At 50.9% G+C, this 24,818-nt stretch overlaps 1 protein-coding gene and 1 long non-coding RNA gene across 7 annotated transcripts in view; one reads left to right on the plus strand and one right to left on the minus strand.

Annotated features, from left to right (window-relative positions):
* Nucleotides 1-2,281: 2,281 nt before the first annotated feature.
* LOC114484795 (uncharacterized) lies at nucleotides 2,282-11,517 on the minus strand. Of its 2 annotated transcripts, XR_003678119.2 has the most exons (5): nucleotides 11,430-11,517; nucleotides 10,875-10,987; nucleotides 7,357-7,396; nucleotides 6,441-6,787; nucleotides 2,282-2,897 (listed from the first exon to the last, which is right to left on the minus strand). It is a non-coding gene; the product is annotated as an uncharacterized lncRNA (long non-coding RNA). The 2 variants fall into 2 exon arrangements; XR_008616496.1 differs by having other exon boundaries at nucleotides 6,441-7,396.
* A 6,005-nt stretch (nucleotides 11,518-17,522) lies between these two features.
* The window catches only part of MEF2D (myocyte enhancer factor 2D), a 30,542-nt gene continuing 23,246 nt past the window's right edge, over nucleotides 17,523-24,818 (plus strand). For 2 of the 5 annotated variants that reach the window (XM_007110354.4, XM_028483455.2), the window contains exon 1: nucleotides 17,523-17,829. The gene's annotated coding sequence lies outside the window, so the exon portion shown is untranslated. Of the gene's footprint in view, nucleotides 17,830-18,458; nucleotides 18,480-24,818 lie in introns of those variants that run through there. The other 3 variants (XM_028483453.2, XM_028483454.2, XM_055082182.1) reach the window with 2 other exon arrangements.

Consider the following 24,818-nt stretch of genomic DNA (forward strand, 5'->3'; position numbering starts at 1 on the left):
ATTCATTTAGCTGTAAAAAACATTCTCTATGTCTTAAAAATTTCTTCAAAAACGTTATTAATGTCTATAACATAGCCCATATAGTTCATGTATTTAACATTCCCATAATATTGGACAGTTTTCCATTTTCATTAATTTATATAATTCTGCAATGTATATCTTTGGGTATAAGATCTTTATTTACATTTCTAATTATCTCCTTAGAATGCTAGGACAGAAATTACTAGATCAAAGAGCATGATATTTTAAAAAATTAGGTTTTTCCAGATTATAATACATACTCATTGTAGAAAATTTAGAAAATATTTAAAAAGCAAAAAAAGGTTAAAATAATTCATGATACCATCACCAAATGATAGCTACTTGCAACATTTTGATGTATTTTCTTCTAATCATATTTGCAATTAGAATCACACTATGCATCTTATTTTGTAACCTGCTTTTTCCATTTAACACTGTAAACAATTCACCATATTAAATGGGATATACAATAATTTACTTAATCCATCCACTATAAAATAACCATCTAGAGGGTTAAGTTTTGATATATAGAAGAATGTTATGTTGCAAATCCCTTGTAGGGGGGCTCTGTTGGCATTGTTCTCTCTGGATCTTTTTTTTTTTTTTTTTTTTTTTGGCCGCGCCACGCGGCACGCGGTATCTTAGTTCCCTGACCAGGGATCGAACCTGTGCCCCCTGCAGGGGAAGCCAGAGTCTTAACCACTGGACTGCCAGGGAAGTTCTGAGTCTTTTCCTTTAGGGTACTGATCCTCTCTTCCTCCAAATGACTGGTGGGATTAATGGTTAGCAGAATCTGCCTCCCCCTGACCAGGACACTGGGCTCAAGGCTATAGAATAGACACAGACTCCCTTCCCTTCTGCAATCAGAATTTGAATTCTGAGGGCGGCACCCAGGAAGTAAAGCCAGTTGAAGCTGAGTCACAAGCTGGCAGCACCCTGGAGAGACAGCCACCAGTTTCTGGCACTGAGATCCCTAGAGGGGTCAGCGTGTCATCTTTCCCAGCTCAAGTCATCTCACTCCTTACAACCCTGAGTGCTATCAGCGTCTCCTAACAGATCCCTGCTTGCTGAAATTCCTCAGCGCCATGTTTTATTATTTACAAAGATTCCTTCCTGATTCATCCTTGTACCTAAATCTTTGTGCCTGGGTTTATTTCCTTGGACTATACTCCTAGAAGGGAAGTTGTGTCAAAGGGTAGGCACCTTTTAAAGGCACTTTTTGCATATGACCTAATGTCCTCCAGAAAATCTGTATCAATTAACAAAGAAAGAGGGCACAGAAGGTGAGAGAAAACTGGTACACCCTATGGGGCCAGTACTCCTGGATCCAGAATGAAGCCCAGCCTGACTCTTGCAAATCAACACAAATCTGCCCTCGTGGGGCTTGCGAAACCTCTCAGTTGCCTTCCTACCGCTCCCAGTGTAGCATAAGAAGGCCCCTTCCTCTGCAAGGAACACACATTTAAAAAATACAGATTGCCAAATGCAATGTGGTACCCTGGACTGAATCTTGGGACAGAAAAAAGGACACCAATGGGAAACTGGTGAAAATGAATAAAGTCTAGAGTTTAGTTAATAATAATATGTTAATATTGGTTTCTTAGTTTTTTTTGTTTTTTTTGTTTTTTGCGATACGCGGGCCTCACACTGCTGTGGCCTCTCCCGTTGCGGAGCACAGGCTCCGGACGCGCAGGCCCAGCGGCCATGGCTCACGGGCCCAGCAGCTCCGCGGCATGTGGGATCTTCCCGGACCGGAGCACGAACCCGTATCCCCTGCATCGGCAGGCGGACTCTCAACCACTGCGCCACCAGGGAAGCCCGGTTTCTTAGTTTTGACAAATGTACCACAACAATGTAAGATGTTAACCTTAGGGATATACAGGAACTCTCTGTACTGTTTTTGCAACTTTTCTGTAAATTTAAAACTATTCCAAAATTAAAAGTTTATTTAATACTCTATTACACCAATTTATAGTCCCACTAAGAGGGCATAGAAGTGTTAGTCTTACCACGACCTTGCCAACAGCAAGTATTTTTAAAAATTCAGTCCTTCAGCAAATATTTATTAAGTGCCGTCTCTGTGCCAGGCACTATCCTAGGTACTTGGGATCCATCATTAAACAAAGCAGACATAGATTGATGCCCTCATGGTGTTGACATTGCAAAGAAAGGCAGATACTTTAGTATGTTAGAAGTTAACAAGTGCTTTGAACAACAAGGATTTACTGTATGGCACAAGGAACTATATTCAATAGCTTTTAATAAACTATAATGGAAAAGAATTGAAAAAAGAATATAGATATATACATATATAACCAAGTCACTTTGCTGTACACCTGAAACTAACACAATATTGTAAATCAACTATACTTCAATTGAAAAAAAAAGCAGTAGGAACTTCCATGGTGGCGCAGTGGTTAAGAATCCGCCTGCCAGCGCAGGGGACACAGGTTCGAGCCCTGGTCTGGGAAGATCTCACATGTCACAGAGCAACTAAGCCTGTGCGCCCCAACTACTGAGCCCATGTGCCACACTACTGAACCCTGCACACCTAGAGCCCATGCTTTGCAACAAGAGAAGCCACCGCAATGAGAAGCTCACACACTGCAACTAAAAAAGTAGCCCCTGCTCAACACAACTAGAGAAAGCCTGAACGCAGCAATGAAGACCCAACACAGCCAAAAATAAAGAAATTTAAAGAAAAAAAAAGAAGTAATAAGCACTTTGGAAAAAGCAGAATAAGGGACAGCACAGGTGAAGGAGAGGAATAAAGCGTGGGTTACAATTTTCAGTAGGGTGATCAAGAGAGGCTTCATTGAGGAGGAGACATCTCGGCAATGACTTGAAGGAGGTGAAGAGGTAAGCCATGTGGATATCTGGAGAAAAGGTTTGAGAGATAAGGTGGAAGGACAGATCGTGTATGGCCTTGTGGGGGTCACACAAGATGTGGCAGAGACCACTAAACGCTCACCCCAAGCCCCAATTACTCTGCTACATTCCCCAGCCCCTTGCAGCTAGACAGGTCTATATGAACAGTTTAGACCAATGAAATGTGAGAGCAAGTGTAGTGTGTCACTTCCAGGCTCACAGGCGACAAAAATCCCACATGTGATTTTCTGGTCTTTCTTTCCCTCATCGGTATCTGTGGTCCAGAGAGTGCAGCTTCAAGATGGTAGAGCCTCCATCAGCCTGGGTCACTACTGAGTGGCTTCATGGAGCAGAACCTCCCGCTACTATCCTGTGTGTGACAAGTGTCATGAGCTGAGTCACCAGCTGGTGGCACCCTGCAGAGACAGCCAGGCACTGTCTGGCACTGAGACTTACTATTTTCAGCTACTGAGATTTGGGGGGTGGTCATCACCGCAGCACAACTTAGCCCATCTGGCCTGAGACAGAAGGAGTTGGCTTTGACTCTGTGTTAACCGAATCCATTGTTCGTTTGAAAACTACAAGCGTCATTGTTTAGTTTTCATTTTTTGATAATTACTGAAATAGCAGATTATATTTTCTAAGCTGGCCATAACAAACTCTCCGAGCCCCCATGCTCTCCTTATCATGGCATTGGCACTCCTCCCATTGAGAGCTGGCATCTATGTTCCCTTCCCTTGAATCTGGGCAGGCCTAGAACTACACTGAAAGTGAGGCTCTGGGACCTCTAAAGCTAGTCACAAATGATATGGCTTCCGTCCAGTCCTGTTGGAACATTTGTTCTTGGTAGCCTACTGCCATGCTGTGAGGAAGCCAAGGTGACACAGAGGAGTCAAGTGTAGGTTCCAGTTGATGTTCCCAGCTGAGGTCCTAGCTGACAACTAAACATGTGAGGAAGCCTTTGGGAGGACTCCAGCCATTGTCTGTCTGCAACCCCATGAGTGACCCTAAGACGTAACTGCTTGGCTGAGCTCAGGCAAGCCCAGAACCATAATGATAATGATGATGGTGATGAAGGTGATGATTGTGATGATGACGATGATGGTGATGATGATGATGTTTTAAGCCACTACGTTTTTTGTTTTTTGTTTTTTGTTTTTTTAATAAATTTATTTATTTTTGGCTGCGTTGGGTCTTTGTTGCGTGGGCTTTCTCTAGTTGCAGCGAGCGGGGGCTACTCTTCGTTGCAGTGCGCTGGCTTCTCATTGCAGTGGCTTCTCTTGTTGCAGAGCACGGGCTCTAGGCACGTGGGCTTCAGTAGTTGTGGCATGCAGGCTCACTAGTTGTGGCTCACGGGCTCTAGAGTACAGGATCAGTAGTTGTGGCGCACGGGCTTAGTTGCTCTGTGGCATGTGGGATCTTCCCAGACCAAGGCGCAAACCCATGTCCCCTGCATTGGCAGGCGGATTCTTAACCACTGCGCCACCAGGGAAGTCCCCTAAGCCACTAAGTTGTAGGGTGGTTTGTTACATAGCAATAGATAACTGGAAGAGTGAGGCTGAATATTTTCACTATTTTTACCTAATATATTGAAGTTTTTTTACACCAACATGCCACTCACTCCTTACCAAGCCTGGCTTCTCTCTTTCCAGATAAATATGTGAAAAAGGGTGAGACAATGGATGGAACTACCAGACATGTCCCTCAAAATGGACTCAGAACAAAAATGTTCTGGGAATAGCTGTTCAGTTAACACATGTAGGTATTCAATAAATATTTGTTAAATGAATGAATGATCCTATCCATGGGGGGTGGGGAGATGGAAGATGTTGGTCAAAGGGTACAGACCTCTAGTTATAAGAGGAATAAATTCTGGGATCTAATGTACAGCATGGTGACTACAGTTAACAATACTGTATTCTATACTTGAAAGTTGCTAAAAGAGTAGATCTTAAATGTTCTCACCACACACACACACACGATAATTATGTGAGGTTTATGGAGGTGTTAACTAACCCTGTTGTGGTAATCATTTTGCAATACATACATGTAACAAATCATCACATTGTACACCTTAAATTTATACAATGTTATATGTTATGTCAATTATATCTTAATAAAGACAGAAAAATAATAATAATGCTGTCCAAACTAACACAACATTGTAAAACAACTATACCCCAATAAAAATAAACAAATAAAATAAAATAAAATAATGCTGTCCACACTTCTGCGTCTTGTTTAAATATATTATAATCAACCTAATTAAATGCTTTCATGAAATTCAGATGCATTATACAACATTCCCCAGAAATACCAATCTATTAAATAATTTTATTATAAAAGGCTTACAGCAAAGTTTTACTTTTTTCTTCTCTTCTGTTTCCTTTTCATTAAACAAATAAAATAATGTATATTGTATCTCAATGTAAAAGACTCAAGCAATAGATATGAAGGTAAGCTAAAACATATTTGCAACCTATTTTCCCCAGAGGAAAGGTTTATTGATAGTTTGGTATGGATCCCTCCAGATCTCCTTTCTATATATTATTTGCATTTATGTATATGAACTTTTTGTGGCAGAATGTATTTTCCAAAAATGGCCATGACAACGTTTCCCATCCCACATGCTCTTCCAAAACCTTACCACACCCACTCAGTGGAGGCTCTGTCCTCTACCCTACAGCCTGGGCAGGCCTCTGGGCCTGTCTCACTAAGGTGTGACAAGAGTGGTGCTAGGTGACACCCAAGGCTTGTCATAAGAAGCAATATTGATTCCCCTTGGCTGTCTGTGTTAGGACACATACTTCTAGAGCCGTAAGCCACATTGTAAGAAGTCTGGCTACCCTGAAGCCCCCATGCTGGAGAGACCACAAAGACAGACTACAGAGGGACTAGATCACAGCTTTTCCGGACCCCTGCTTGAGTGTCCCCACCCCATGTGCCAGACATGTGAGGAAGCTTTCACCTTAACCCCTATCAGAGTGTGACAGTGTGAGACCCTGAATGAAAAAGCCACTAACCATTAGATAATTAATATACATATACCTATGTATATTATGCTTACTTGCATAAATGACCTACTATTATATAGATTGCTCTGAGACTTGCTTTTTTCACTGAGCAATTCTGAGACTGATGTGTGTCAGTGGTCTCAGATCCACTCCATGTTTTGTAAGGCTGTGCAGCATTCCATAGCATAGATATTCCATAACAGGGCATAGAAGATTTTCAAACATCTTTTAGCTGTGGCCTGCCTCTTCAAAGGAAAAGTATTCTTGGAAGCCCACTGTTTAAAACAAGTGAAACAAGCCGCTGGGTCCCAGACAGAGCCTCTCCTCACTACACTCCATGGAGGGAGGGGCCCTTCCTTGAAAGAACTCCTAGCTTTTGATGACACATTTAAAAATCACTCACCTTGGGACTTCCCTGGCGGTCTAGGGGTTAAGACTCCACCCTTCCACTGCAGGGGGCACTGGTTCGATCCCTGGTGGGGGAAGTAAGATCCCACAAGCTGTGCTTGCATGGCCAAAAAAAAAAAATTCACTCACCTCATACAGGGTCCAACAGTAGGTCACAGCAGTGCTTCTTGTCTGTTTTTTATTCTCTTTTTCTTTTTTTAAGGTATAATTGGCATATAACATTATATTAGGTTCAGGTGTACAACATAATGATGATTCTATATTTGTATATATTGTGAAATGACCAGCACAATCCATCACCACACGTAGTTCCAATTTTTTTTTTTCTTGCGATAAGCGCGTCTCAGTCTTGAATGTACATTCGAATCACCTCTGAATCTTGTTCAATGCAAGTTGTGGGACTTCCCTGGTGGTCCGGTGGTTAAGACCCCATGCTCCCAATGGAGGGCGCACGGGTTCGATCCCTGGTTGGAGAACTAAGACCCCGCATGCCGCACGGCAGGGCCAAAAAAAGGAAAGGTAAAAAAAAAACAAAACGCGAGTTGTGATGAGTAGGTCTAGAGTGGGTCGAGATTCTCAGCAGTTCTGACCATCTCCCAGGTGATGCTTGTGCCCACTTGAGTGGTCAGGGATTAGCAAACCCCAGCTAGCTCCTGATGACCACTGCTTTCCTCTCTCACCTTCCAAAATGGTGGTGGGGGTTATCTTTCCCTCCTCCTTATTATTATTAATTAATTTATTTATTTTGGCTGTGAGGCATGTGGGGTCTTAGTTCCCCGACCAGGGATCGAACCTGCGCCCCCTGCAGTGGGAGCGTGGAGTCTTAACCACTGGACCGCCAAGGAAGTCTTTCCCTAAAGATTGGAGGCTCCTATTTTCACCTCCAGTCTTTGGCTCCCCTTCTATTCTCCAGAGTTCCTCACAGATCGGGGGCCATGCCACCACAACCATCTGTGCAAATTCCCTCTGCGCCGCTGCGCTGCTGAACTTCACGGGGTGGAGACAGGAAGTTGCTGAACGAATGGGCTGTGGATTTGATTCTCACCTTTCCAGAACTTCACTTCTCTCATTTCCACTTTAAATATCTGTTTTAGGAGAGAAACGGGTAGAAAACAGGAGTTGGGAATTGTGTTCCCTCTGTCATCTGTCACCATTACTCAGCCTGCTCCAGCAGAGGACCCTTATTTGGCCCTTTCTCAACACTTTTGCTCCAGACATGACCTTCCCCCACCCCCTGCCATGAGAGAAAGAGAGAAACCTCTAAGATGGTCCACAAACCTCTACCAGGCTTTGAGCATCCTGGTACTATGCCAACAGATTTGCACCACTCTGGAATCTGGCCTTGGTTACATGTGACCCTCTCCTTCCGTAGGGGATGGAAGGAGAGGGCCTTTGTAGCAAGGCACCATGCATACGTTATTTACATTAACTACTGTAATCTCTGCAGTACTTTATGAGTATCACCCTCATGTTATCACTGAGGAAATTGAGGCTCAGAAAGGGTCAGTGACCCACCTAAGGTCACACCGCTAGAAATGACTGAGCTAGGATTGGATCTCAGCCCTGCCTGACTCAGCATTTTCCCCAGGCTTTCTCTAAACCTGAGCAATTCTGAGGTCCCTGTGTGACCATGCTGGGTCTCTGAGTGCCCTTTTCTCCCTCATTGGCACTTTCAGTCCTGAATTCATGAGGATACAGCCCCAACTACGCCCTGGGGCCTCCCCTTCGGGTGGAGTCCTGGGCCCCTCCGGCGTTCCTGTAACCACGTAGTCAGGGTTGTCTTATTTGGCAACAGTGAAACCCTTTTGTCCCTGACCCGAATGGGCACACACGGGCCTGGGTTGGAATCCCACAGCCACCTGTTGTATGAATACAAACACGTTCCTTAACCTCTCTGAGCTTCAGTTTCATCATCTGTAACATGAGGATGATAACTCTATGTCAGATGGGCTATGGGAGGATGAGAATAGTGCCTCTAATGCCTTTCAGAGTGCCTGGCATCAAGCAGGAATGAAAACAAAACAAGCTTGTACCTTTTTATCCTCAATTTTGTAACTTTCTCATGGATCAGGACTTAGGTGGCCTCTCATTGGCCCCTGCGTCTTCGCAGCACACACAGCCCTCCAGGGGCAAGTCAGGAGTGTGTGAGATGGAGCAATTTCCCAGCTCTGACTGAGAGCAGGAGGGGCTGAAGCACACCCCGTTCCCTGTGGAATTTGGGGACCGTGCCAGGACAGACCGCAAGCAGTTATTAACCAGTATGCGCAACACGTGTGAGTGGAGAGCGATGGGAGAACCAGAGTTTGGCGAGGCACCAGCGGGCAGGCTGGCACTCCGCACGGCGAGCTGGGTATGGACCACCACGGTGCCCACCCCTCGTCACTTCCCCAGCTCCCTGTCACAGGTGCTCATTAAAACTTGTTGAACGAAGATGCTCTTTGGGGATAGGGGCTGAGCCAATGGGGGAAGCGACAGAAGAATGGTGATGGCCCTGTGCTGACACTGCATGAAGGCCTGAGCTGCTTCCTGATAGACCTGTTAGAGGTTTGGTTGGGTGGGTGACAGGGCTCAAAGGAGAAACAATAGAGTCGTTCCTATTGATGGTTACCTCTGTCAAACTCCAGCCAACTTGAAAATAAATTTAAAGTAATAGAATAAAAATAATGAAATACCGTGGGGGACTTCAGCTTTGAGAACACTGAGACTTCCAGGATGAGTGAGGGATCCCGCTGCCAGGCTGCCTCTCCTCTGCAGAGCCTCTGTCTGACTAGGAGGCCAGTGCGGGCTCCAGCCAGCCTCTCCTCCCATTCCAACTCCTGCCAAGCTTCTACCCTCCGGCCTTTGCAGTTCTGCAGAAGCTCCTACCTTTTAGTGGATGGGACAAATCCTTGACCCCTTCTATCACCCGATGAAAAATGCTTGACCTGGTCTTTTGTCCCCTACCTCCCGTCCGCACCCCCAACAGCCCTCAACAGATAGTCTGGAGCTTCCCTGGTGGCGCAGTGGTTAAGAATCCACCTACCAATGCAGGGGACACGGGTTCGATCCCTGGTCCGGGAAGATCCTACATGCTGTGGAGCAACTAAGCCCGCAGCACCACAACTACTGAGTCTGCGCTCTAGAGCCTGGGAGCCACAACTACTGAAGCCCGTGCACCTAGAGCCTGTGCTCTGCAACAGGAGAAGCTACTGCAATGAGAAGCCCGTGCAACGCAACAAAGAGTAGCCTCCGCTCATCGCAGCTAGAGAAAGCCCGTGCGCAGCAACGAAGACCCAACACAGCCAAAAATAAATTAATTAATTTTAAAAAAAAAAGAGAGTCTGATGAGTACCTCACAGGCAAGCCCACACACACAATCATAGCATCCTGGAGAAGGACCATACACACACTCATTAACACGTGGAGTGACAAGTACATCTCTCCTCTGTAACCATCATGAGGAGGATGGGAGAGGGAGCCTTGAGCTTTGTCCACCCTGTTCCTTTACTGTCTCCCTGCCTCCCCTGCCCCCTACAAACGGTGCCAGGGCTCCCTCCTATGCCGCCAGGTACACAGCCTCTGGTTGCTTAGCAACGGCGTGCCTCTTCCCCCTACCTCAGCAACCTCCCCTTGTAGCTCTAGTAGCAGCCACAGCAGGGAGAGCCAGGCTGGACCTGCCAGGAGTTGCTGCTGCTACTGAAGGGGAATGTGTGGGAACAAGCCCCCAAACAGGCCCAGGTGTGAAACCCAAGGTTCTTTTTTAACACACAGGTCCCACACTGACTCTCGGAAAGTCCTGCCACCCTCCCCTGTCCCTAGCTTCTGCCAGGCTGCTGGTTCCCCCTCCCACACTGGACATCTCACCCCACTGCTGTGCTTTCTCTGCCCTGGGTCTCTGGATCTGCCCCATGTGGTCTGTTCCCCTCTTGAGGCTCAAGGCCCCTTGTCCTTTGTCATCCTATAACTCCACATCCACGTGTGTTTGTCTCTGGGGTCTCAGTGGCTGTCCTAGGCTCTCTTTCAGCCCCTCCTGCTCAGACTGAGTAACTAACAGTCTGTCTCCCCTTCACTAACACCAATCCCCTCACTCCCCACCTCCAAAGACTGGTCACTGGGATGACTCCATGTTGCCCCAGCAACCATGACCACACCCCTTGTTACCACCTTTCCAGGAAAGGTCTGTGGTGGGAGGGGCTTCACCAAAATGGCCCCCAGGGGAATCCTGCTTTCTGCACTCAGCCTGCCCTGGGCTTCAGTTTCAATGGAAACTGACACTGGACTTCTGGCCAACTAGAAGAAGACCAGGTCCAGAAAAGAAAGAAAGTCCTCCCTGCTGCCTTCCCTCCATCCGATCAGCTACAATGTCAGAGTCCCCAAGAGAAGCACCTGAAGAGGCTCAGCGCCTGCAGTGGGCAGGAACCTGCCCCACCCAGAACAGTGCTGCCCAGCCCCCAGCTGATAGAGTGCCCTCCCAGGGCGTGGTGTCCATCTCCCTGTCTGTTTCCACCTGACCTGACCTCTTTACCTACACTCCCTGCCATCCCACCTCCCTCAGTCCCTTCGGCTTGGGTTTGACAATATTACCTGCGGGTTAAGAACCAGGACTAGGGAGCAGTCAGCAAAGAGATGGCTGAGAGGAAATACTTTGAGCGAAGGGAGATGGGGTGGAGCCCAGGCACAGCAGGGTTGGAGGGATGCTGAAATGAGAGCATGAGGGAGATTTAGGGAGGGAGGCCTGGATTCTGCCTTCTAGCAGAGGAAGCCAGCAAACAGCAGATGGAACTTTCAGGCAGGAGGCTGGACTGAGTGACCTCACCCAAACCCTGTGGTCTGCTGCTTTTGCAACCTGGCGAGTCTCCCAGCTCTCCTGGGTCCCCAAGTAGGAGAGCTTTTTATAGTTCACTCCCCAACTTGGGTTTGAATAATTAAACAAGATGGACAGAAATAGTAGCCGGACAGCTTAGGCGGGTTATTTTGGGGTTTTCTGGAACACAGAGTGCTCCTGGGCAGCACCCTACCCCGGCAGGGGGTGGAGCCAGCATGAAGGCCGATGGGAGATTCCTGTGCGGGGAAACCCACCGGCACCCCCCAGGGTTCCTTGGGTTGACAGGTTTGCTCTCAGCCAGAGGAGGGTCTCACCACATCTTCCTGGTCTTCAAGGAAGGAGAGGGCTCCCACTGCTTTCTGCTCATAGCTCCTCCCCTGGCAGGAAGTCCCTTCTGTTGTCTGTCAGCCCTTCTACTTCAGAGATGGTGACAGATATTGAAAATCAGATCGATAAGCATCTTCAAGACAGGCTGAACAAGGACGAGGTGGCTACTGCTCCTCTGGCCAAGGAGCTGGAATCAGGTGATAGGAGGTCTTGTGTCCCCCTCGCCCTCCACTATAACTGTTGGAAAGCTGTGGAGGGAATGAGGGTTGGAGTGGGGGACGGGAGGCAGAGCTGGGGAGACGAATTGATGGGGGGGACAGACTAGGCTCCAGGGAAGAAAAGGCCAAAGATGGATTAGTGTTGGGGCTGAGAAACTCTGAAGGGGCAAGAAGCTCTCTTCTTCCAGCTCCCTAGTGTCCTGTGTTCCTGGCAGATGCCCAGCCTGGGTTTGCTGGGACAGGGTTCTAGCAGCTGGGGATGGGGAGAGGTGGGGAGGGCGCCCCTTCAGGTCTCCATTGCAGACCAATCATTTGAGGCTTGACTGCCTAATACTTTTGGTTCAACCGCAGAGATTAGGGCCTCACCCCAACTCTACCTTGAGGCTCTACCACAGAGCTAAAAACCTGGGGCCAGAGGGGGCACTTGTAATGTTTTCTCCCTTTGGTAACAACTTCAGGGGTGGGTTTGGAGGTCAGATTTCAGGAAATACTGAAATACTCATTCATTCATGTTTATTCATTCAACAAACATTTTAAAAGCACCAACTATAAGCCTTGCTTTGTGTTGGTGCTGGGAATAAATTAGTATGGCAAGCTCCTTGCTCTCAAGAGGCTCGAAGTTTAGTGAGGGAGATGGCCATCTTAAAACCTGCTCTCCAACATTATTGAGTGCTTACTATGCATTAGATACCATATAGGAACGTCACAAAAATTGTCCCATTTAATCCTCATAACAAATCTGTGGTCTAAGTAGCATTAGCCCCATTTGACAGTTATTAGAACCAAGATGAAGAGATTTGTCCAAAGTCACTCAGCTTATAAACTATACAAATGGAACTGGAACCTACGTTTATGTGATTCCAAGTTCTGTGCTCTTAACCACTGCCCTTGTGGTCGCTAATGCCTAGAAGGAAGATGTAAATTCATTAAACGCCGTGGGTGTTCAAAAGAGAGTGAGATTGCCTTTAGCTTCGGGTATGTGCTATGCTTGGCTGGGTGGGGCAATCAGGTAAAGCCTCCTAAAAGAGGTGGCTTTGCACTGTACTCCATTCATTCTACAAATACTTAAATTGAGCATCTACTCCCCTTGTTGTTGGTGCTGAGGATCCCGAAGTGACCGAAGTCCTTGCGCTGTGGACATGCTGGGCAGGGATAGAGGAAAGGCTGAAATTATAATTGCGCGAGTCGTAAATGCCAGGTTTCCTTTACCCTCAGAGTTGTTCTGCTCCTCCTGGGTTTCTCTCCCAGGAGCAAATACCCAAACTTCTGGGGAATCTAGAGGAAAGGCCTGTCCGTCCTACTCTGGGAAGTCCTTCCTAACGTCTATCCTGCATTTCTTTCTGTTCCAACAGAGTTCCCCACCTTCCATTTCATTCCTCTTTTTCAAGGCCAAATCTCACAGCACTAACCCGGCAGGCCGAGAGCGTCTGGCCCTTTAAGGCCACCTTCTTCCCCCCACGTGCCGTCTGGTTGGGCTGGCGACGCTGACGCACGCGTGACGTCAATGGCAGCTGGCGGAGTCTGGGCACGAGGAGCGAAGATGGGGTGGGGGTGGGGGGGGCGAAAGTGAGAGGGCGGTTCATTTGCATTTAAAGGGTCCACTCCAGGGTTAGCGATCAAGGCTTTAAAGAAATGTGTATTTGGAAAACTTTCCGTCTTGCGCTATGGGGCAAGAAAAAGGCGTGGTATAGCTAAAGTCGCTGGTGACTCAAGTTTGCAATGTCAATTATGTCCTTCCGCGGAAAGGGGGAAATAGTCCGTCGGTGCCCGGGCTAGAACCACGTGACATGGAGGGGGCGGTGGGGGGTGGGGAGAGGGAAGAAGGGAGGAGCTGGGGAGACGACTGTCAGGCTTCGTTTCAGCTGCCCCCACCCCCACATCCTGCCCACCCTCCTGCAGCTGCCACCACATCCTGCCCAGCCGGGGGCAGGGAACTCGTGGAGGGGGGGGGCACTCACCCAGGACCCAGGTTAGGCACCCCTTCCCTACCTCCTTCAGTTCCAGGGTGGGGCGTCTGCCCTTTACCCTGGGCCTGGCCCCAGGCACCCTGGCATTGAGCTTGGGGCACAGCTCTGCCAACACAGTCTTGGACACCTCTCTGCCCGATTCCGCCCCACACCCTGCCCCTGCCCAAAGCGGGACTTGTTCAGTCCCAGATCAGAGCCCCATCCCTGGACTAGCACAGTTATCAATAGACAATTAGAAGAGTTCAATAACGTTTTTATAATCTTAACTCAGATACACAGCTACAAACACATATACAGATTCATGAGACAGACGTTTGCTGAGCACATTCCATGCCAGGCCCTGAAAAGCCCTGAAGACTCAAAGTTGAGTTAAACTGCTGCCCTCATGGAGCTCAAAATCTAGTGAAGGAGAATAAATTAGAAACCAAAAATGTCAGTACAATGCAGTGTGTACTGATGAGGTAGATACACAGAGCGGAGAACACTATACAGAAGCAGAGGTACAGGAAGACACACAAGTCCACATGGAGAATATGTACACAGAAGGATCGCCAGTATATTAACCCGTGCTGATGGCCCTTCCCCTCACAAGTGAGGTGGAAGATGGGAGAGATTGGGGGCCTTTGCTGGGATTACTGGAAAACTGGGAGGAAGAATGATCAGCCCAATGGAAAGGATGACATGGACGGAGGTGAGGATGGAGATTGTCCAGATGACTGTGGAGACGGCAAGAGGGTTAACCAAGCAGCCAGTTAGAGGCTGAAACAGCGGTAATGGCTTCCCATAGTTATGAAACAGCAGTCAGGAGAGAAGCAGCCCTTGTGGATGAGGAAGACCTTTCCAAATTAAGTTGGATAGGGATGCTTGGGGAGGTGTGAATAAAGGGAGCTATTGATGTCCCTTTGCCATATAAATTGATGAAGATGATACTGTACAGAGGAGTTCACACACACGTTTTAGGACTTTGGTGGGCATCTGTCCGACTCACAGGGGATTTTATAGCAACGTTAGTTGACTTTTCTCTAAGAAAGACTGAGTTGGTAGTCAGAGGGAGAGAAGGAAAAACGAGACTCAGCCATCTGAGCCTGCCTAGGCATTTTCCACCTAGCACATCCTGGGATGGGTAGTCCAGGGGCTAGAAGAAAAAGATGTAGTGAGTCATTTTCAGGAAGTCTTTATTATAATCTAACTTCCAGCAACACTCCCTAGATCCTTTCTTAGTTCTCCATGGAAATCAAGACCTCATGTTTGTTACTTTTCCTTTCCTATGAAGTTCTCTCTATAAATACATGTATATGTAAATTCTATTCTACTTGTAATCTCAGCCTCTCCTACTCTTTCCTACTCTGTTTTCTAGTGGATTATCATTTCAGCATCTCAGGATCCAGGACACTCCATATCCCCCATTGAGCTTTTCCCTGCCCTCCTTTCTCCCTCCTGCTCTTCCTGGCCCTTTAACACCCTCCTAGGTGACTCACCTACCTTCCTTCCTCATTCCTTTATTTAGGACCCAACATTCCAAGGCAGGGAGGACCAGCTGGCCAATCACAGCCCTGGCAAACCTACCTCGGGCTTGAGACTGGCTGGAGCTGTGGTTGGCGGGAGGCTCACCACTCAGATCTCTAGGATGTTGGGGAGGGGGTTTCTGGGAATCAGCCCTGGGAAATAATTTGTTCTGGGGCTGCTAATGGTTTTGGAGAGAATCCTTCCAATAGGGCTGGGGCCAGAGGGGTCTCTAGCTTGAGAGCCTCAAAACTGGAGGCAGGCTGAGAACCCAGCTTTCTCAGTGTCCTGGGGGCTTGACTGCCCCCTGCCCACTTTTTTTTCCTGTGATCTGGGACCCAGGGGTCTGAAGGCTGAGTTCCCAGGCCTGTTCCTAAGAAGTCTTTTCCAGCAGCCCTGGATCTCTCCAGTCTCAACATTCTGCTTTCCCGACGTCGGAAACAGCCGGAAAATAAACACCCTGATGACTAAACGGTTTCTCCAGCTAGAGCCTGGGGAAGCACTAAAAATAGAGGCCACAAGTGAGGGGAGGTTCCCCACTTGAGGGGGGGGGCACTTTCCCATCCTGCTATTGCCACAGCCCCAGGCCTGGCACTAGGCTCTGTTCTCAGAGTCCTTGGGGACAGGGCAGATGGGCTGGCCCTGCCTACACTGAGGTCCTTCAGGCAAGCTAGCCCTGCCTGGTTGGGAAGACTGACATCTTCTGGTGCTGGGGCCCCATCTCTCAAATCTAATGGGGAACTAAGAAGCCATGTTTGGGGACAAAGTGGGACACTTTAAATCAGGTTTCCTGAAGGAGGGGCCAAGTGGTAGAGTTGGAAACTGAGGCCAAGGAAATAGGAGCTTGCTGGCTTCCTGTCTTAAAGCATACAAGATAAGCCTCCAACCTATTTGCAAAGCCATTCCACTGAACTTGCCTCCTCCGCTGATGCTTGTATGAGATAATGGGCCTAAAGGGGGTCTTGACAGTCCAGCCCTTGAATTATTATAATGCAGCATGAGGTACTGTTCAAAGCAATCTACGTGTATGGACTAATTTAATCTTCACACCAATTTATGAGTTAGGTACTATTATCATCATCTCTATTTTACCCATGAGGATCATGAGGTACAGGGAAGTTAAGTAACGCGCCTGTGTTCCCAGTTAATAAATGGTGGAATAAGGATTTGAACCAAGGTAGCTTGACTACTCCAAAGTTGACGCCTCTTAGCACCATAACATGCTGCCTCTTTCGGGATATATTCGTCTCTTCAGCCCTTAACCTATAATTGAGTCTTTGTCCAGTAAATCAGACCCAGCCAGATAGAAATCAGGGTGTGTGAAGAACTGAGTGCCCTTCTGTTCTCCAAGGTTCTCTGAGATCTAAGCCAGATTCCATCATTTCCTCAAGCTCAAAGTAGGAAGCAGACGTTGGAGTAACAGGGATGCTGGGAGAGGAAGTCTGATGGGTCAGTTCTCCAGTAGGCATGGCACCCACACTCCTGTTGCAGGGCACGAGAAGATTCACCACACCCTTGAGCAAACAGGAATTAAAAACTTTTTAAAACAGCTACTACTGCTTCTTTAATAAGATGCTTTTGGGCGTTTCCTGTGCTGGGGGAAATTAGGGTCACACCCCTTTAAATTGCCCCGCTCGGCTGTAAGTGTTCTGGGGCCGCAGGCACTGGGGATTAGGTCACCCACGAACTATGAGCTGTCGCTTTAAATTGCTGGGCGTCTGCCGAGCCGGGCTCCGGGAGGGGAGGGGGCCTGTCTCAGGTAGAGGGAGCAAGCGAGCTCTCCAGGTAACCCCCCAGAAATGAACGTGTCCCTTTAAGTGAAGCTTCGGCACACCCTAAGTGAGGGAGATGGAATCTTTTCAACACTTAGCGTCTACCCTTAATTTATCTACTTAGACTCCCACCTCCCAAATCTCCTGGGGCTTGGGGGATGGGGGGAGCTGTCGAGGTAGCGTGTGTGTGTATCCGAGAGTATGCACGCAGTCCCAGGAAGCTCCCGGGAAAGGACCTCCTCGAGCGCACGGTGGCAGCAGTGCTAGGCAGCCGTCCGGCCAGCTCGAAGCGGGGGCACCACGGGCGCCGGCCGATCCCTTTAGGGGCCTCTGGGTCTCGCCTGCCTTCTTTGCCTCGGTCCGTCGCTGTCTCCCTCCCTCCCGGCTGGCGGAGGGATCTGCCGCTCCCGGCGCCGCAGCCTAGCTTGGAAGGGCGGTGGGGTGGGGGCCGACCCGGCCCGGCTCGGCCGGCCCGAGGAAAGCGAGGGGCGGGGCCGCGTCCCTCGGACCGCCTCTACTCCGGCCCCGCCCCACGCCCCCACGGGTTCCTCCCATTGGCCCCCCGCCTGTCCATCACCCCTGTTCCCCCCACCCCTCAAGCTAGGCTGAGCTGTGCCTACGTCGGCCTTGACTCTTGGGGGCTGGAGGAGTTACCTTTGGAGCCCGAAAGGAGGAAGGAAGCAAAATATCAACAACAGCCGAGGCGACTCGGACGCTCGGCCCGGGTCCCCCGCCTGCCTGCCCGCCCCCGCGCCCACGACGGGGCCCTAGGCTCCCCGGCGCCGCCCAGGGCTCGCGCGGACGCCGGCCTCATTTATTATTCCCCCCGCCCGGAGCTGCGGCTTCCAGGTGCTGAAGATCCCCCGGACTAGGGGCGAGGGCTACCCGCTCCCAGCCGTGACACCCCCCTTCCCCCCAGTGGGGCCGGTGAGTATAGAAAAATAATGAGTCTGCCGCTTTAAGAGGCCCCCTCCCCCACCCCGTCCTGGGGTTAGGGTGGAGGGTGGTCTAGACCGTCCCCCTGAGGGGTGGGATGGGGTGGCCTTCTGGACTGGGAGGAACTCGCGGAGCGGGCTATTTTCGTGTGGCGTTGGTGGGAGATTATATGGGGGACTGTTTGGGTGAGGGAGTCGGCTGTGGGGGACAAGTGGAGTGGGCTGTAATTCCCTTGGGTGTTGGGGTCGGGGTGGGGACCGGGGGCTTGGGGGCGCGCCGGTCTGTTGGTGTCCGGGGGTTAGGGCGATCCCCGAGTGGTCTGGGAAGGGGCGCCATCCTCAGAGGGGGTCTCTGGTGACAGCCGGGAGCGACTGACATTTTAACAGCCGGCCCTCCCTCCCTCTCCCTCCTCGCGCCGCCTGTTCCCTCCTCCTTGGCCCGAAATGGTGCAGAAGGGGGCCTGGGAGGGCGGCGGGAGGGTGGGGGCGGGGGGAGCCGCAGCTGTTTGGGAAGCGGGGGAGGGAGGGGGGATGTTGTTCAGATGACACCAGGGTGGTGGGTTGGGGTGTGTGAGTGTGTGTGTGTCCGGGGACCGGGTTTGCCCGGCGCCTGTGGAGTTGGGACGCGGAGTCACCACGGAGGTGGGCACGCAGGACCCTTCCTTGGGATCTCTTAGACCGCTCCCGAGACCCCTGATCTGGTTTGTCAGCAGCCCCAGCTGGAGAACCCCCGGCCAGAAGTTTGCAGCTGTTCAACATCTGGGCAAGAGTTCTCCAGTCCCTCTCTCCACCTATGGCTAGCTGAACTGGGCTGGGAGTGGGGGTCTAGTGAGTGTTGGGGGGCTTTTGGGGAGGGAGGGCCAAGGAGGCTAAGATGCATCTAGTCTCTCACCCCAGTGCTAGCCCCTTTCCTATCAGGTTTGGTCTTACAGGGTCTCCTTTCCCCTAGTGATTGAAGCTCATCTCTCAGTGGCCTCCTGAGGTCTCTCCCCAATGAAAGGAGGGGTCCTGAGTGTGGGCACCCTTGGAACCACTGACTCGGTTATCCCAGGTTTGTCCTTTGAGTGGGGGACTCTCTCTGCCTTCTCTTAAGCAGCCCATTGTTGATGGGTTGGGGGAGGGTACAGTGGGTGGATCCTGTGTCCCCCTTCTCAGTGCCCAGCCCCCTTTTGAGGTCTCCTTGTAGGCCTGGTTTCTTTGGTTTGGGGGAGTGGCCCTCTGCTGACCCTTCCCCCATCCCCTCAGTGGGTCTCCTAGGCAATTCAGGGGCCAGCCTGGACTATGGGAAGTTTACCGTCTGGGGCGGTGACCTTGGGCTGCTCTGGCCTCGAGATAGCAGGGGAGCCCTGGCCAGCAGAACATTGGGTATTTTGAAGTTAGGGAGCTGTCCACCTCCCGCTCCCCTCCAAACCCCCAACAGAGAAGTCTTAGTAGTCAAGGAGAGCATTGAAAAAGGCACATGTCAGTGTTCACAGATGTCTACCCGCCTGTGGCCGCCGGGTCACACCCGCCCCAGGACTTAGCCTGGCTGTCCCAGCTCCCACGGCCTGCCTGGGAATGAATTTCCTTCCTGTGGTTTCCCAGTGTGTTGGGCAGGAGATGGGGGTGGGGTGGATTCAGTGTAAGGGTGGCTGAAGACCCGTTTATATGGAGAGATTGGGGGTTCACTAGAGCTTATATGTAGCTCTTTCTCCACTTTCCCCAGCAGACGTTTGGACCCTTGGGTCTCAGTAGTCATATTCTCTTTGTTGTAACTTCCCTGCCACCCCTCCCCCAACACAGCCTGTGTGTGTTAGTGTATTTGTGTGTATATGTATGTATATGCATGTGCATTTGTAAAGGGCAGGGTCTCTGGTTTCTCTGGGAGAAGGGGGAGCTTTCACTTACATACCTTTAGAGGCCAGAGAGGTGGTTTTTTTAAATTTGAGGTCACACAGCAAATCTGTGTCAGAGCTTTAGTCCAACTACCGCTCTTTCAGGCATGGCTTCATAGCAGGGAGAGACCATAGGAAGGAAGACACAGTCCTTCCCCTTGGAGGCCTTGGTCGAAGTGGAGAAGCAGGACCCTTGTGTTGGGGGATGGGCATGAGAGGTTGGGCTAGACCTTCTGTCTGCTGTGCCCAGTTCCTGGAATAGAGTAGTGGAGGACATGAGAGGGTGGTGGGGACTGCCCATTGTCTACACTGCTCTGTACCTACTGTCCCTGGACTGGAGGAGCCTGGGCTTCCCAGCTCTGCCCCTCTTGGCTCCTGGTTCTTCTCATAGGCTCAGAGATATGATAGTCTTTCTGGCTGCTGTTACATAATCTCTCCAGAAGATTTTTTTTTTTTTTTTAATCTTTTCTGGGTCTTTCCTGGGAGGTGTGATGAGGGGAGAAGGCAGAGGGTAGACTCCCCAGGTTGGGGCTGGAGGACCAGTAGCAAGGAAGCTGGGAGAGGCCTCCTGGCCTCTGAGGGGGACAGGAAAGAGGACACCTTGGGTTTAGGCCCTCATTGATTGTGACCTAGCCTCTCCCACCCTCCTCCCCGACCCTGCCCTGGGAAGGTCTCTCTGCTCTGGGTATTCCTGGGCCTTGTGCCGCCAGAGAGGCCTGCCCCTCTGCTCATCCTGTCAACCTTCTTCTGGCCAGCTGGGCCCCTTGCCCTCCCCAGTTGGCTTTGGTCCAGAATTTCAATGCTTACCCTGGCCTGGTATGGGAGGGCCCTGCGTTGGACACTTTACCACCCACCTCTGTACCTCTGGGGGCAAGAGGAGTCAGGAACAAATGGGTGGGTCCAGCATTTCCCTAGTTGTATTTAAAGCCAGGCTCCCTGCTTCTCTGCCTCTCTAGTCCAGAGGGTGGTGGCCTTACTGGAGAAGGGGAGTCAGTGGGGGATGTGTAATGGAGGCCTCGACCTCTTGGGAACAAGTCATAGTTGGTGTTCAGCTGGGTTCTGGAAGTGGGTAAGAGGATCAGACATGGGCCTAGAATCCATCCTCAAGGGTCAGACTATGGGTCTGTGGCACTGTGGTGGCGGGTTCTCCCCACCCCTTGAGATCATAGCTGGGACTCTCCAGGCTCTCTGAGGCCAACTGGTTTGAGGCAATTATCTCCCTTTTAGAGGGAAGGAGGAGATGGTGGCAGGGCCAGCATAGCCTCAGCATCACTGTAATCTCTGGTGACTTTTATGAGCCAGTCATGGGGCCGGAGTCTGGCCAACCCGTCTGTCCTTCTGTCCCAGTTTGGTGACTTACTCATGGGGTGAGGGGGAGGTGTTAGGTGCTAGTAGTTCTGTTCTGGGAGCTGAACACCTTTCTGTGGTTGATGTCCCCCTGTCTGTCCACAACTGCAGCAGGCAGAATGGAGCTTAGACTTCAGGAAGAACTTATCAGTGGAGGTAGATGGGAGAGAGAGAGAGAGCTCTAACTTGGCTTGGGAAGGATGGGATCTCAAAATACTTTCTTCGCCAGTGGCTCTTGGTGGCTCTGCTGAAAGACCTTGAACTTTGGCCTAGTGGGGATGGTGCTGTTTGGCTCCTGTAATATTTATTTTCTCTTCTCCCCCCATGCCTGGGACTGAAAGTAGCCTGAGGAGAGTTTGTCCTGAGAGCTGTGGGATGGCTAGCCTTTGGGCTCCTTTCCCCTGACGGGGGCGGGGTGGGGGTCTTGTGCAGACTGGCATGCCCGGATGCACCTGGCAGGTCCACAGCGTTTAGTGGCACACATGCATGGAGGTGTGCAGCACATACACACGAGTGTGTAGACACCCATGGAGCAGCTGCACCCTGTAGGGGGTGGGGGTAGCGAAAGGCAAAGATAATTAAAAGATTGGAGACTGGGGACAGGGTGAGGGGACTGGAGGCAAGAAGGCAGAGGCATGCAAAACTCTGAAGAGAGGAGTGTTGACCTGGTGCAAGAGGGATTGAGTTTAGACCTAGAGCATGGCGTGTGAGTTGGGGAGCCCTGGCTGACTTCCCTCACTGCCCCTTGCAGCACTCCACCCCCGCCACCATTTATCCCTCTCTGTGCCCCTGGCTCAGCCTGCCTCGGCCCCTCACTCGAACCGCATGTCTTTGGGTAAGTCTGCTTTCCAGATGAGCAGGAGTTTCACCTAGCCTTGTGGTGAGCAGAGCACCTGGGTGTTTTGGTGGTTTGTCACTGGTCTCTTTTGCCCTCCCCACTCACCCAGATAAGCAAGGCCATTCTGAGGTATCAAGGTTACATCCGAGCCCTCAAGCATTTTGGGGCCAACTCTTGGCCTGGGTGATCCCCAAGGCCCTTTGCATCTGATTTTTCCTTTTCTTGAGGCTATAGCCACAACCTCTCCTTCCTGGGAGCCTAGCCATGCTTCTTTTCTCTGGATGGTCCTGCCTGGTGTGGAGACAGGGGGATGCATTCACTGACTCTGCACAGGACCCTGATAGCCTGGGGTTGGTGGGTGGCAGTTGTGCCTGTTGTCTGATCTCTCTCCCCTCTGTTGTAGGCTGGGAAGGGGAGGACTTGTATGGAGCTCTGGCCTGTTGCTGGCCTCCCCCAGGTGGGACCATATGTACTCAGGAGGCTCCAGGCTCTAGGCCTGGTCACTGACCTTGGCTTGGTGCCTCTGGCTGGGTGCTCTGGCCACTCCCCTAGGAGTTGGAGAGACCAGGGAAGCACATAGAGAAGGAACTTATTTTGCCCCCTGGTCATGAGCACTTTTACCCAAGGGCAGTACCCCACTCACCCTATTTTCCAATATACTTTGGAGACCAAAAACTAAAACTTTTGAGATCTCTGGGGATTGGAGGAAGGAAACTTCCATTTGTTGTGTCCCTGTGTGCCAAGCTCAGTGCTCGGCATGGAAACATAGGAAGACTCATTTATTTTTCTCCACACTGTTTTTTGTAATTGAGGAGACTGAGTCAGAGATTTAAGTGACTTGCTCAAGCTTTCCCAGTTAGGAGGTGTTAAGGGCTTTTGTCTAAGGTTAAGGGAAGGATCCTGCCCTGCAGGAGGGGCAGTGGAAAAGGAGGCCCAGGGAGACCTGGGAAGAGGAGGAGGATACATTGAAGGGAAGAACGAACCCAGTAGGATTCCCTGGCAGGAGTGCAGAGGATTAGGGTCTGGTGGCAAGATGTGGGGTGGGGGGAGGGACATGGTTTGGTTCCCTGAGGAGGTATTGTCTTCTGATTGAGTGCCATGGGAGGAAGCCCCCAAAGCAGGGGTTATGTAGGCAGGAACAAGTGACACTCAGAGACCCTTCCTGGGTACCAGTTAGTAAAGCTGCCATATGAGATGGATGAGGAGAGAGACTAGATTAGGAAAGACTTGAGCCGCAAGAGTCCTGGGCTTGTGCAAAGGCAAGAGGCATGGCTGACTTGAGCCTCCCAGGCCCAGATATTAGGGAATCTGCCCTGGAAGGAATGTGCTGTTACTCCTGGGAGGGAGAACCTGCCTGTTCTCAGTCCAAGTTGTGCAGGGAAGCGCTGTGCTCAGCAGTCAGCCCTCCTCTGCCACTTATTCCTGGTGACCTTGGGCATGTCCCTGCACATCTCTGAGTTGGTTTCCATTTCTATGAAACAGAGATGCATCCCCTGGAAAAGGAAGGAGGTTCCATGGGAAAACGTGTGGTACTCAACACAGAGTGGGTGCTTGGAAAGTGTCTGCATCCTTTCTTCCAGACATCAGCTCCAACCTGGCCCTGGACTTGCCTGCTAAGGCAGCGGTCCAGAAGGTGGGGTGGAGGCATGCAGTGTCCTGGGTAGGGACTTGATGTGAGGGGGACTTAGGAGGCCCTGAGAGGACCCTGGGACAGGCTTGGGAAGCTGAGCCCAGCTCTGCCCTCCCCAAGCAGCTACCTCCTTGTGTCAGAACCTACCCACTCCACATTTCACCCCAGAGTCTTACCAGATCCCTCTGGCTGGGCGCTTACTTATCTCTCATGATCTCCCTGCCCCCACCCCTGCCAGCAAATACTTGGGATTGAGGGTTGGGAGAACAAGGAATAAGAGAGAGCTCATTCTCAAATCTCAAGGGAAGACATACAGGCGGGAGTTGGTGTGGGTGGGGAGAGGAGGGTTGGTCTCTTTTTGTGGAGTCTTCCCACTCCAGTGGGATCGAGTAACACGGAGGCAAGGGGATGGAGCAGGTGACCTCAAACCTTCAAAGCATGCATGTGTTGATGGTTGGGGGTAGACCAGGAGGAAGGACTGATCTTGAAAGGGTTGCCTCAGGCCTCCCCAGGCACATCTCTCTTTGACCTCTGAGCCCCTTTTCTCCATCCCCCACAGCTGCCTGCCTCTCTGCTGACTCCCCTATGCATACCCCATGGCAGGCCTGTGGGGCCCAGGCTGACTGGGTGGGGACAGGTGTCCTGGCCCAGCTGTTCCCTCTTGTCTCCCCCACCTGTCAGCCCAGAGGGTGGGGAGCTGACAGGGAGCAGAGCTGAGGAACCCCTTGACCTCCTCACCTGCTCCCTGGGGTGGGGCCCTGGTTATAAAATGTAGCAGAGGGATTGAGAGTAGACAATGGGCAGGACTTCCCACTCAGAGGAAGGATAAATCCTGACCATAGGAATGGCAGAGAATGCCGAGTACATAGAGATCCTAGCTGTCAGAAATCAGAGGGGTCTTTGCACAATATCTTCATGAAAGGGTGAGAAACTGGGCATTGGTGAGGGGCATGGATCAAGTCTGGGGGCAAGTATTTGCCTAGGTGTGTGTAGGTACTTCCCCCCCGCCGCCTGCTAGTGTGGCGGGGTCGGGGTGGCTCCATCTGGCTGGGCATCTTAGCCTCACCTGGCACCTTTCCTGAAAGCAGCAAGCTAATCCTATAAGAGCTGCCTGGCTGGCTGCCTCAGCGGGCCCACGTAGCCGCACTGCCGGCCCTCCCTTGCCAGGGGCTTAGAGGACTGTCCTTCGAGTCAGAAGGAGATCCAGCTGCCACCCTGAGCGGCCCCTTTAAATCCCCGGTGGCTTCCCGAGGTCACGATGTCTCTAGGAGGATTTGCTTTCCGTGATTGGA

The sequence above is a fragment of the Physeter macrocephalus genome, unplaced genomic scaffold (genome assembly GCF_002837175.3).
Source record: "Physeter macrocephalus isolate SW-GA unplaced genomic scaffold, ASM283717v5 random_32, whole genome shotgun sequence".
Classification (NCBI taxonomy): Eukaryota; Metazoa; Chordata; class Mammalia; order Artiodactyla; family Physeteridae; genus Physeter; species Physeter macrocephalus.